The 14390-nt window shown below is 41.2% G+C and overlaps 1 pseudogene; it reads right to left on the bottom strand.

Annotated features, from left to right (window-relative positions):
* Positions 1-215: 215 nt before the first annotated feature.
* LOC119728052 lies at positions 216-13873 on the bottom strand (annotated as a pseudogene).
* Positions 13874-14390: the final 517 nt, after the last annotated feature.

Here is a 14390-nt window from a genome sequence, read left to right as displayed (position 1 = left end):
CCCACTTGCCATTAAGTAGCATTGGAACCATTGGAACCGGAAGCTAACGCAACTTGAGTGTTTATCAAATGGGCGCGAGTAATGGCGCACGCGCGTGCGTGACGTTTTTACTAACGAACCGGATAGTTGATATGGCGTTCTTCAATCCTGCATTTTGTCAACAATGAAATTTAATGTAAGTGTAATTAGTCCCCTCACTTTCCCAAGGAAAACATTCAGATGTCTTGGTCATATGTCTTATACTTGAGGACTACCACGCCCTCCTGGAAGTCAGAAGCAGACACGTCAAATTTGGTAACGACACTGCTAGAAGGGGAAGTGATGGATGGAGATGCAGTGCTTGAAACCAAGGCCACGTCGTATGACCGCTTTGGCATGTGCAACTCCCTGCCGCAGCAGATGCGCTTCGTGTACGGTGCAAGGGCGTCGCGGACCTCCTCACGTCGAGCGCAGAACATGAGAAACACAAGCACGCCCTGAAAAGAAAACAAGCAGATATTTAACAATGCCTGAGATAGGATTCTCCAGTTTGTGCTCTGTAAAATTCAACAAGCTTAACCGTAGACTTCACAATCAGGCAATTTTTGCAAGATCGAGATGACTAGACTATCATAGTGTCATCTATGTACAACAAGTATTCTCAATCACTAACTGACTCACTGACTAACTTATTGACTGACTGTAGCTTGTGTACTGGGCAGTGCTGTCGTATAGGACTATCCCTTTAGGCCCATAAATGGGCCAAATCCGACCCATTGGGTATTGTAGTAATAACCATTCTGAATCAGTTAAATCAAGCCTGGGACTAGATTTACTAGAGTCTGGGACTAGATTTACTATAGGCTTGCCTTCCTCCCCCTGATTTACCTGCAAGGAGTTGGCCAAAGAGAAGATGAGCTGGAAGGTAAAAGTTGCTTCCTCGATGGCCAGGAAACCAAAACTCCAGGTCACGCCCATGAGGGCGGAGATTGCCACGGCATTCTGGAGGCGTTTGGAGATCTGCTGGGAGCGAGATGCCTATCTGACCTTCAGGAGACTGCGCATGACCAAGATGAAAGTGATGATGTTATGGAGGAGGATGAGACCAATGGGAGCAAGGAGGCCAAGGTACAGCACAAGACCAGGCTCAAGGAAGCAGCTGAAAGGAGATACACGGAAAACAGTAAGAGATAAAACATCTTCTTTAAGAATGGAGAGAAGATGGCTATTTTGTGATTTGTTTTACTTACTAATGCTCGTTTCTGTAGTGATCAGTTGCTGCAGCCAAGGTGATCGTTAGAACAATCAGTGGAGATCCTGGAAAACAGTATATTGAGATAATGTTAACATCTGCCAAGGTACGTCATTCGTGGTGAGTCATGTATTAGCCTTTTCAAATAGGCTTGTATTAAATTATGCCGAAGAAATTGTAATAAACTCACCCCAAGCGATGAGGCAAGCCTTGAGCATGTATCGAGGCGCGTCTTCTGGGAACACCTTCACCGTACTGACGTACATGTTCCTGGCTTCAACGGCCATCCACGTCATAGTGGACAGAGTCAAGTAGTGGAGTAAAGCAGCCACAAACACACAGCCATCTCCAGTACCCTGTAATTAAAACCTTCAATAGGTGATTTTGTTTTTCAGCAACCAGAAAATTACTTTACAATTATACACCATAACAAATATGGAACATCACTTTACCCCCCCCCCCCAAAAAAAGAATACAAATATAACAATCAGCAAACTGATTGAATGACCATGCCTCTAGTGCCAAATTCACACTTACCCTTGCGTTATCGACGCCGGCAAGGAACACGATGTACAACATCAGCAAGGAGAAGCAGAAATAGATGAAGATCTGACGAGATTTGCCATTTCGCAGTTTCCTATGGTTACAGAAAACGCTTACATTGTTGGATAACTAGTGTGGAACAAAATCTAGGCATGGGAATCATGTAAAAGGCTCTGTGCACATGTGGCATTTTTGCTACGAACTACAAAATGTTATGCCCGGATTAATGCAAGGATGAACGGATTTAAGACGATAAGAAGCTGAATTGCAAAGGACGCGGCTTCAACGTGTTGGTCGAACCGACAGCATGCATAAAAGGTGCCTAAGGCAGCCACCATACAACCCATGGCTGACCACGGAGCACAACCAGAGATCGAAACTGTTGTTTTTCTCTGCGAGAGGCAAGAAAACTGGAGGATCCAGAGAAAAACTCGTGGCACAAGAGAGAATCAACGAACAACTCTATTTACGTATGATCAGGGACGGGAATCGAACCCAGGCCTTAGTGGTGAGAGGCAAGCGCTTTAAGCTCTAGCCACCCATGCCACGTACACATGGCCAATAGTCTGACCTGATTTAAGAACATTAATTAATTGATACACATTTTAACTACGAAATAGACGAAGGTGGGATTTGAACATGCAACCATAAAAAGAACCTGGTGCTCTAACAATTCAGCTTTCTTATCCTTCAGCTCTTAGATCGATTGACAGAGGTTCTTACTTGATAGCAAGATACGCAGTCAAGGTGATGCCCAGTGCAATGATGGAGAGGACACAACCAACTTGGCTAATAATTTCCAGTGCCTTCTGGAATGGATCATCTGGTTCGTCCTTCTGTCCTCGGACATCCTTGATAAAGGAAGAACAGTAAATGAAGAGAAATCTTGAATCAACATACCATTTAGTGTTTCCCTTAGCACTTAAAAGTTGAAAGAGTAAACGTATTATCTGAACTAAACAAAATTCAGACTATCTCTTTCATTTTCTTCTGAAAAAAATTATCCCATGATTTGTCACTTTAACCCTTACTCTCCAAATTTATTTTGGGAGAACCAAACTGAATTCTGAAAGTACTTCACTCTGCAGGAAACCAACAATCATTGTGTTTATTCTCTTCCAAGGATTTCAAACATGGTGAATTTTTTGGTCTCTGGGACGATATATGGATTTGTGTTAAATGCACACAATATTTAGTTTCCCCAACTTACTTTATAAATGGAACCTCAAAGGACCTCTAAGACAAGCCTAGGAAAATACAGTATTTCAGTTAAGAAACGTACCACAAGAATGGCAAAGTTGGTCGCATGACTGCAGTTACAGGACACTGTATTATCGCTCTCTGTCGCCAGCAAGCAACCCGCCTCTGACCAATCGCCGACTCCGTCATTCAGATCAAAATCCCAGAAGACGCACTGGGTGGTTCTATTTCGCTCCGTTTCAATGGATGGTGCCTGTTTGACCATAAGATACAACGTTGGACTGTAAACTCAACAACAATAAAAAAGAAAATAAGCCTGTACTATAACTGTGAGTACTCAGCATTATATACTGCAACCTACACAACTACGAAATTAGAATGTTATTATCTAGGATCTATTATTGTCTATGATGGACTGGATTCCCAGATAGGGAACTCAACAATTGCTTTATGAAGACAAGTATACCTTGAATTGGATGACCACTGGTTCGGTGAGGTTTACCAACTTAATGTCTTCCACAGTCAGTGAGACGACAGTCCCCGCAGCCCGGAGGCTCGAACCGTTCTTTCCTTGGGAGCCATTGATAAGAGCTGACTTGAACAAGGTGTCATCAGCGTAGACAATGAAACTCGCCCGCAGCGGCTGGGAACTGATATCTAAAAGGTATCAGCGACGTCAGAAAAAAGTATTCATCAGTGAGGTCAGAAAAAGACTTAAGACAGACTCACCTTATCTTAGCATCTTTTAAGTTTGTCGAAGGCGTCAGCTAGCAAAGTTATATCGGCGCAATTCACAAGTCAAGCTAGCAGGGGATGCAGATGAAACAAAAACGTATCAAGACACAAAGTAAACCCATTTTTTTTAATGAGCAAAACGTCTGGATCAAATGTGTCTCTTTTGAAAATCATTCTTACCACTGCTGAAAATGCTAACTGGTAACCGGATTGAAGCTATCACATCTTGAGGCACCTCGTCACTGGTATTCACCAAGGTCGTGACCTTAGTGCCGACAAGGCTGCCCTCTTGTGGTGAAGACTGTCCGGACTCCTGCTCCGGAGCAGACACGAAGGTGAGTCCGTTGCTAACCAGCATTGGGTCCAGACTGACCGCCTCAATGTGGATGGTGTCCTGCTGTATACTGACCGGACCCTCTTGTCTCAGAGTCAAGGAAACTTGAGCCTCAACAGACTGAACGATGGCTGAGGAGCTGCCAGCATTGACCTCAGGAGTCTGGGAGTCTGGAGTCTGGCTGGTACTCATGATGACATTGCTTACCGTCTGTATCACCAACTCTGTTACCTTCAAGAAAATTTATAAATACTCGAATTCCACAATAAGACATTTTGGTTGGCCTTAGAAGGCACTGTTCACCATGTTCACTAGCAACCATCTCATTTCAAAAAGCTTAACAGTTAGGTTACTATTTGAACTACCTATTATGACGACTTACAGGATTACGTTCAGTGCAACATTTTGTGCATCTTCTAGTACACAGTTTACTTTGGATGTTTGTTCAAGTATGAGCAGACAGCATGTGTGCCATCAGTGAAGTAACAGTAAAAGATTGTTGGAAATTCTGCTGCAAATGCTTTGTCAATAGTTTCCTTATAACAGACTCTTTGCTGATTCTTTATTCTGATTGCCTAAACCATCATCACATGGTGCTCATCAATAATACAAGCTGGTACGTGAAATTTGCATAAAGCACTAACTGATCAACAATTCCACACCAGTTCCCGGCTACATCAATCGGACAATCGCTTAATAGTATCTAAAGCATCCATGGAACTTTTGAGTAATGCTAATAAAACTCTACTTTCCTTGACCTTTTGCCTGTTTTGTGAAAATGCATCTCAGTCAGATGTGCATGAGTGTCCTTTGCAAGTCAATTTTACACAGTTGCCTATGTCCCAACTAGAAACCCTAAAAAGCTGAGACAAAATCAATTGCAGTATTGAGAAGTTTGCCATCTTATAAAGCCACAACCTGAAATCGGTGAAATGTCACTTTTGTTAAGATCTATTCGCTCCTCGGTTTCCACAAATTGCAACTTTTTAGTTTAACACATTTTGTTTATAAGCTACCTCACGATCTCCTGATCCTGCCCCGACAATGTTCATCAAAATGGTGGAGACCGCTTCGACATTTTCTGCACTTTCAGTTGACTCTGACGTCTGATTGGCCAGAAACTCAGCCACTTCTTTTACGTTCCCTAGACTGACGTTTACCTGCCAGATGCAGAAGATACATTTACTCAGTTTCTCAATGGACCCTTTCAGTCAACTCAGAAAAGAATTCAACATGAATAGAATTACGTCGGACATACTGATTGAACAACAACATTACACATTGAATCTCAATCTGTAATAGCTGCCAACATTGCGTCATGAATAACAATAGAACCTTGGGCGTCAAGGAAGCCTGTTACAACTGTTAATGTAGTTACCAACGGATAAGGTATCACCAACCGATAATGTAACAACAATTGACCGATACTGCATCACTAACCGATAATGTAACAAAAGTTGAATGATGCATGTAGCAAATGTTACTACACTATCGGTCAATTTTTTTTACATTATCGGTTATAACCCATTCCACTTTACATTCTCAAGGTCTGAACTTCAAAGCTTACATCTTTGACTTGATCCAGAGTTAGATTGTTTCTTTCTTCTCCGCAACCGCGAGGTACGTGGTCTCCCCACTGGAAATAGTCCGGCGGAGGTACAACGGAGCAGTTGCGAACAGCTAACGGATCCCCAGCTGTATCCAAATTTAACCAACATAATTATCCAAAGTGAATTTTTTTTTTTAAATCTAATAAAAAAGGAACATCCTATCACACTTTAACCTTCAAATTCTAGAAGAGTAAATTAAACCAATTCTGTTTAAATATATATTTCTCTTTCACAATGACAGTTTACTTGGAAACGTTATGCTCACCTGCTTCTGCTGCAAGTATTAGCCTCCAAACTATTATATTATTATTATTAGCTTCACAATTAATTGTCGTCTCACCTTTTGATGTCATGAGCGGGCATCTCTCGAACGATTCTGCAGTTGTGCCTCTTCTTGTTGCAAGCCACATCAACCGGCCATGAAGAGCATCATTCGTGGTGCTGGCTGGACAAAAACCTTAAATGACAAAAACACCAACTTGAAATATGCATGTAATATTTCTATCAAAGCCAATGACATACTGAACAAAGCAACAAAAGATCACTTAGCCTATATCTCTTTCTACTCCTAAAAGGCAACAATGCACTAAAAGACAACAAATTATACAAACTTGAAATATTCATTTAGTATTGTAAAATAATATATATGTTACAAACGGAACAAAGCAACTTAAGATCGTTTTTTAATTGTGTCTTTTCGAGTCCTTTTCTATTTCCTTTCTGTGGACTCATCTAGCAACCGCAAGAATATAGGTCATTATTGAGGTCACACGCAAATTGCAAATAGTGTGACTTGTGCATGGTATTTTTTAATCATATATAAGTGCTTCATTTTTAATTAACATATGGGTAAAAAACAGAGAAACAAAACAAACAAAATCTTACTCACCGATAACCTGAACCGAAAATGAGCAGTTCAGAATCAGGCCGTACTCAAACCGCTGCTGGTAGTCGACATCATTGCTACCTATCTGGAGTTCATCGCCGGGACTGAAGCTTGAGGTGAAGTTGGTTGGTCCATCCCATCCAGTTACAACCGGTTCCATCCAGTCCACGCTGGTTTTGGTGAGACCTGGCTCCGCATCGACTGTGAAATTTGCTGGGCACACTAGATCCACCACTAAATATTCAATAAAAAAAATATATGAAGAGATATTGTTATATACCATAATAATTTCTTGCGTATACAGAGCAACTGTATGGGTTTAAAATGGTGCCCATTGCTCATGGACCCCCCTCCAAAAGAAGAAGAAGAAGAAGAAGAAAACAAAAACTAATGATGTCTTCAAAGATACGTGGAAAAGCGAACAAGCTAACTGTGGACGAACCTGTGACGGTGACTTTAAAAAGACACGTGACATGGTTGCCAGATGTATCTGTAGCGTTGTAGATCACTGTAGTAACACCAACTGTGAAGACCCCACTGCCAGTTCGGTTACATTTGAAAACTTTGGTTGCTTGGCAACTGAACGAGACATCCACACGACCAGAATTGTCCGAGATGAGAGGTGGAGGCCAGCTGTAAGCCACTTCATTGGACGATGGCATGGCAGGGATGATGACGTCACCAGGGCAACCACTGAACATCGGTTTATTATCTAAGACATTCAATAATTTCAGGGGGAAAAAGAGTTGACTTGTTCATCATAACACAAAATCTGACAGTAAAAATAATGGTTCAGTCCGATTTCAATCATTAAAATCTCATTTGTATTTGAATGTTTGTGTGTGTGTGTTTTTTTTTGTATAATCGTCACTCAGCTCAATAGCTTCCTATGGTATTCCATGGACAGCTTTAAATGGGTTCTTTCAGTAAAACATGTATAACTTCAAATGGGAAGGATTAATTTTAGAATTTTTTTTTCAGATGAGTGGAAGAACATGCTTTTTTAAGACATACTTCGTTGGTGTATCAAATTTGATTGCTTTTTAGGAAACAAAATATTTAATCCGGATCAACTTTCTTTTCGACTCACCCTGCACAATAGAAAGCGCTATATAAGCATACAGTTTACGACAATGTAAAACAAGTGCTAATGGATTAATTACATTTAAATATGTGAATTCCAAAAGGTTCGGTAAAACTTTCTGTGCCATGATTCCCCAAAAGCCTTCCCGAAGCCTCAACACGCGTACGCTTAATGGTGGATGACATCTTGTCGGTCCAGTAGATAAAGTCATAGTAGACGAAGAGATCATACGCATGCATGTTGAAACTTGTGCGGTCGACAAGAACAGTCCGATTCTGGCCCAACAGATCCGAGTATTCAATGCGGTCGGTCCAAGCATCACACCAGTACAGCCTTCCCCCTGAAGAACAAGGAGTCATATCAAAGTAATATCATTAATCTGCATCTGCTATTTTTATTATTATTATTATTATTAGTGTAATGGTAACATTAAGGAGACACCATTATCGTAATTTCTTCGCACGATGGGAGACATCGGTCAAAATTGTGACATTAGGGAGACATTAAATTAGGTTATAGGTTAGGTTATATCTGTTGCTCGTGGTCTAATTAGTAAACATACCGAAATTCGTGGAAAAAGGACAAGGGAATATTAGGTTAGGGCACATTGAAGTTTGAAAGATTTTGTGCACAAGTCTATGGGAACGTCTCCCAAAATAATGAACCATTTCCCGTAATAATTATTATCATTTTTTATTATTATTATTTTATTTTTTTTGGGGGGGGGGGAGGAGGGGAAGAGGGGCATTGCTTCTTTATCAACCTCGTCCCCAGGGTGTCGAGCAGTACGCACCCACCAGTACCACTACCTGCTCTCTTACCCTGGTACTGGATCATTTGCATGGGCTAAATTTGTGCACACGTATGCAAATGAAGAATAGTCTGGTGCCTGCCTGTACGTTACATTAGCGTTTGTTTTTGTATGCGGTGTCTTAGGTAAAAACACAATAATTCGTCGCGCCGTGAGTTACGAAAACACGATTGCTTTCGAAGTTAAAATGTTACAATCTTATCCCGCCAATATGCAACATTTCATATTTCATCACATTTCATATTAATATGGGCAAATGGAAAGGAAAAGAGTATTTTTGAGAAGGCAGGGACGTTATAATTACATTAATATTGTGAAAACACGTAATGCACGTTGGAAATACCAAGTACACGATATAAATCCATTACTAACCAATTGTGGTATCGAATCAGGATACAGAAAAAAAGTTTCTTATCCAGGGCTTACTATTGGAAACGAGGTTGGAAATAAAGTAAGCGCTGGGGACGAGGTTGCTTCTACATGTACATGTATATATGCAATTCACACAGATCCAAACCGTTTGCACTTTTGCTACTGCCTTCCTTCAATAATCATCCTATAAAATCAACCAGGAAACCATGCAATGTCACATTCGTTCAACTTTTTTATAACTGGGGAAATCGTTATGCCTTTTTTATAACTTGGGAAATCGTTATGTACATAGTCTATCAAGTCCAACAAGGGATTTGTTTCTGATATGGCAATTAACAAAAACACAAATGAAGGAAGACACAGGCAAAGTTTACCCTCCAGATCAAGGGCTAAACCATACGGCCACTTTAGCGAAGTGTCGATGAGTACGCGACGACCTGAGCCGTTTGTGCCAGATCGTTCAATCTTTGGTTCGATACCCCAGTCTGTCCAGTACAAATGACTGCAAGACAAACACAGTAAAATGAAGCAGTAGTCAGGGAATCAGTCGCCCATTATCACAAAGGTTATATGGCGGCCATAGCAAAATCTGAAATGCTCCAATGGTATGGTAAACCTCATGAATGTACCTGTTAGCAGGGTCGACTACGATCGCTATTGGATTTACATATGCGAGGGAAGCATTTTGCAAGTTGAGAACCACTGATCGTTCTCGACCGTCCAAAGTAGCTCTCTCGATCAGATCACTGCCAGAATCCGTCCAATACATCACACGATTCTCTACGTCAAGAGTCAAACCAAAAGAATCTAAAAAGAAATGGCAAGAAAACCTTCTAAATCGATAGGAAACAAGACCAGGCAAGTACATTAAAGCTGTATGGTTCCAGAGTAGACAAATTATATTTAATTGATCTACACAATTGGCAAGACAGGGTTAATCATATACGATAGCACTGCCCAGGTCACAAGTTACAGTCCGCGGGCCAACCAGCCAGCCAGCCAGCCACTAGGCACAAAAGAGAGCAATAGGTTGGCCCACTGGGACCAGCACAGACACACAATGACGCAAAACTGGCTCACATGGTCGATCCCCAAAGAGAACTTCCACTCCACTCCCGTCCAAAAAGGCACGATTTATAGACGACAAGGTGTCATCAGTCCAATACACCATGCGCTCTACTGGGTCGTAGTCGATGGCGCGTGGTTGACGTATGTTGTCATGGCTACCGTCTAAACCCGGGATGAGAGTGAAGTTGAAGGTGTCTGTGGGTGCGATATAAATCCCTGGAGGATTCTGATCGGTCACAAAGACCAAGTCATGAGGATCTAAAGGAAATCAAGGAAAAACAAAGAACATTATTATTATCCCTGATCGTATTAAGGCCAATTAAAAATGTTCCAAGGACCATCTAAGCTCGATGCTGATATATATACACCACTGACTAAATCAAACACACACACAAACTCTGCTCACAGATACCAATTTACTCCTGGACGGGCGAAGCAATGAGTTGCAATGTGTCTTGCCCACATTATCACGAAGTGCATATTAAACGTCGTGCAACTCATCACATTTACAGAGCATGGGGGTGGATTCCAGTGTTGTAGTCGAGACCGGATAGTCCGAGACCGAGACCAAGACCGAGACCTGAAGATTCGAGACCGAGACCAATATGGTTCGAGACCGAGACCGAGACCAAGACCGCTGATAATAAATAACAATAGTCGAAATATAAAAAAAACAAGACACGTTATTATAGTTGAAAATGTAACCTTTCTACTCACAAAGAATACAGACCAAAATTTTGACCAGTGGCAATGTTGACAAATTGATACATGACACCTTACTTGAGCAAAAAGTAGTTACACTTAAGAAATATGGGCTTTGGTATGTTGTCTGCACCAAATCTTGACGAAAGTAAAAAGTTGAAGGTAGATGTTTCATCTGTTATAGGAACTCGGATCCTAAACTCCACAGTCGCCCCCTTGGTTTCAGCTATGACTTCTAAGGGATATTTAAAGACGCAATTTTAATTTTACATTGCCTTTTTTTTCCTAAAATAAATTTAGGACTTAACTTCTAACAAGACTTGTGTACTTGATTTTAAAAAATGGGAGCTAGAAAATGTTGAATTAATTTTTATTTTTTTGTCATAGAATGTGGACTTGTACATGTAGACCCACAAGTTGCGAGGTGGTAGCCAGAATGTGCCAGATATGGATTTTTAATTTTTTTCTGAACGGGATTTTTAATTTTTGAGGAATAATGGGGTACTTTAAAATGAGCAGCCAGAAAATGGGGTCTCATCATACACTCTCATGGCAACACTGAGTGGTAACTGGTAAGAGTGTGTGAGTTCAAAGCTGGAAAATCAGGTGGAAAAATTTACTTTTCCTTCAAAATACTGTCCCAAATGAAAGAGAACATTGTGTGGGGTCAAAAATATAACTAATTTGAAGCACCTCATCTATTATCAGAATACGAAATGCAAGTGATTACGCCCACAGGGGTGGGCTAAACTACACAATCCCCGAAAATGGTTGACCCTTATTGCATAAATTGTTACAAGTTTATACTTTGCTTTATGTGGCCGACTCAACAGATAAATGCCGAACTTGTTCCAAATCGTTCGGGTGACTGGTACTGCTGCAGTTTAACATGTACTTTGGGGACTTTTCAACGTGCAGTCGAGTCCAAACCGACCGCGATATATAACAAGCTTGATCTACGGGCTAGCAAATGTTTTAGATAACAACGGTACTGAACGAAGTGAACACAAAGTAATCGATCGAGCTATAAAAGCTACATATTGCCGGTCTCGACCCGAGACCGGCCAAAATATCGAGACCAAAGGGGACCGAGACCGAGACCAAGACCGAGACCACAGCTTCCGAGACCGAGACCGAGACCGAGACCAGCAAAAAGTGGTCTCGAGACCGGTTTCGAGACCGAGACTGGTCTCGAGACCTACAACACTGGTGGATTCATTCGAAACACCGCTCTGAAAGCCCCACCCCACCCCAAGCTTACAGTCCTGTACTTACGGCTCTGCGATTCACAGAATAATCCGATGAATTCAGGGGCACAAATACAACTAAAATCGGTTGAAGAATTAACACAACTTCCTCCATTCCAGCAGGGGTTACTAATGCAGGGATCATCTGTGACAAAAAAGTATATAATTATTCACATATCTTCATGAATATTAAGTCAAAAACGAGAACAACATCAAAACCGCACCCAAAATGAAAGCAAGGGAATTAATGTGTTTGACCGTCACCCCATTCGCTGGTTCGGCTCTTATTGGGGAAACGATGTAAGCTTGAGAGGTTGAAAGGAGATTAACGCCATGAGGGCGCACTATAACCGGCGTACAAGCTGCCCATGTTCAGGCCATTTTTTTAAATTTGCAGCACACATCGTCAATGATCGTAAATATTCAGCTAGTTCGATGTTTATTCATAAGAAAATAACAATGTCGTCACCCATTATATCACTCAGTCATGCATGTACATTAAAGCATTTCAAAGAACGGCTTTCGTCGAGCTGCCACAGTGGCCAAGTGGATAGCGGACCGACCCATGGATCGTAAGATCTGTGGTTCGAAGCCGTGTCCATTTTCATCAAAAGCTTTTTTTTTGGCGGGGGGGGGGGGGTAAGTTTAATTGAAGAGAAAACACCATGAGTAAGGTTATCACGGTGCCTGGAAGCAGTGAGGCGTGAGAGGGATGCAAACCGAGGGTAACCGAGGCCTGGGGATGCAAGCGGTGAAGCGTGAGGATGTTCAGGCAATAAAAGGATGTTCAAGCAATATTTAAGACCAACCAAATTGAAAACAAAAATCAAAAAATCTTTGCCCAACCTAGAAACGGATGGACATTTTTATCAAAAAGAGCTGAGTTCTGATGAATCAACATTTGGTTGGTTTCCACCCTCTGTTCTAGTTTTCTTCCCTGCGATGTTTTCTCTGGTTTTCCTTTTGTTTTTTTTCGATACAAAGTTACTGTGGGCAGTATTCTTAACAAGTTTCACTAATGAATGTAGTTAACTTAATGTTTAAATTACCTTGAATTAAAGAACATAACGCTAGAGCATTAACTTATCTGTTTTCCTTATAATGCACAAATAGGTACAAAGTGCACTGGTACGGTGCGATACTTTTTTTATGCGGAAACATATTACATTTTCACAATGAAACCAATGAAATGAACACTTCAAACAATACTTCAAACAATGAAATGAACACTTCAAACAATGAAATTAACACTTCAAACAATACTTCAAACAATGACATGTTCATACTTCAAACGATGAAATGTTTGGGAAGCCGACAGTTACAATAATGTACAAATACCGGTACCTTTCAATTGGGAAATCCCCCCGTATATGTGCAGTGCTCAAGTTCCACGCCTACTTTCGCCCCTTTTTCTGCACGTCTATAGGCCTAATAAATTCATCCTTCTCAAAACAAGTCGCATCTGTTCTCTTGTGTTATCAAAGTTAACAAAATCCCATAACACTTTCTTATCGATTAAAATGCTCCAAAACTTCTTGGTTAAGTTATATCCTCTTCAATATGTTATCCCGCCTTAAGTCCCTTACGTCCACCGAACTTAGCATCGTGTTTCAGAATCTCCCGCCTCGACGGACTACTAAACGCAGCATCCACTTACTCCACCAGCAAGAGTCCGGCAGCCTGCTGATGGTGAACAGCGCATACTGTTCGAAACGTCGAGTTAAACAATCAACTGGTTCTTCTCAGAACCACACAACTCTTCAATACAGTTCCCGCCAAAATATTTCAGTCGAAAATCCCAATTGTCGATAAAGCTACAGTCTCAAAATGTGGCACGGCAACAGTTATCCATACTGAGACCCCAATTAAAGAGGTTGGCGTTGGCCAATTCATCGTATTCAACAATAATAACGCTAGTGTGTTTTATACTATATTTTACGAAAAGAGGCTTACCTTCAGTTTGAGCTTTGACTGGAAACTTGGCGATCAAAACCAACAGAAAAGCGAATACCATCAACAGGTATGTGTTCACTCCTTTTCCGGCATCCATTCTAGATGTCGAACAAGCTAAACCTGACGTCGAACAATCTAACGGACCTTTTTTCAGTCACGTTTATCAGAATGTTACTTTCTCACTCCCAATCTACGATATGGTTCGTGCGCAGTTCGGACAGACGGCTATATATTCGACGAGAAAACGTCTGGCAGACTTCGTCGCGAACAGGAAATAGAACAGCTGGCGCCCTGGCTGTTTGTATGTAATTGGCAGTGGAAAATAAATGGTACGTCACGTCAAATCGAAACAATAATAAGTGTGCGGGTCCTTTTATCAAGTGAACAAAAGCAACCATGGGACTGGTTTTGCCAACATTCAAACGGGTCCTGGAATTTCACGCTTCAGTACCAATAAAAATGACAATTTGTTTTACAGCTCCATCATTGGACACGTAAATACATCGATGGAAAAAAATTCATCCCATCATTACATTTTTTATGCTCCCAACCAAGTGAGCGCAAAAGATGTGGCAGCGAACTTTGTCAACTCTAACGATTTTCTTTGTTGTATT

This window comes from Patiria miniata, unplaced genomic scaffold (assembly GCF_015706575.1).
Source record: "Patiria miniata isolate m_02_andy unplaced genomic scaffold, ASM1570657v1 HiC_scaffold_20, whole genome shotgun sequence".
In the NCBI taxonomy this organism is placed as follows: Eukaryota; Metazoa; Echinodermata; class Asteroidea; order Valvatida; family Asterinidae; genus Patiria; species Patiria miniata.
Note: the sequence above shows the minus strand (reverse complement) of the source record. Positions and strands in the feature narration are given on the sequence as shown.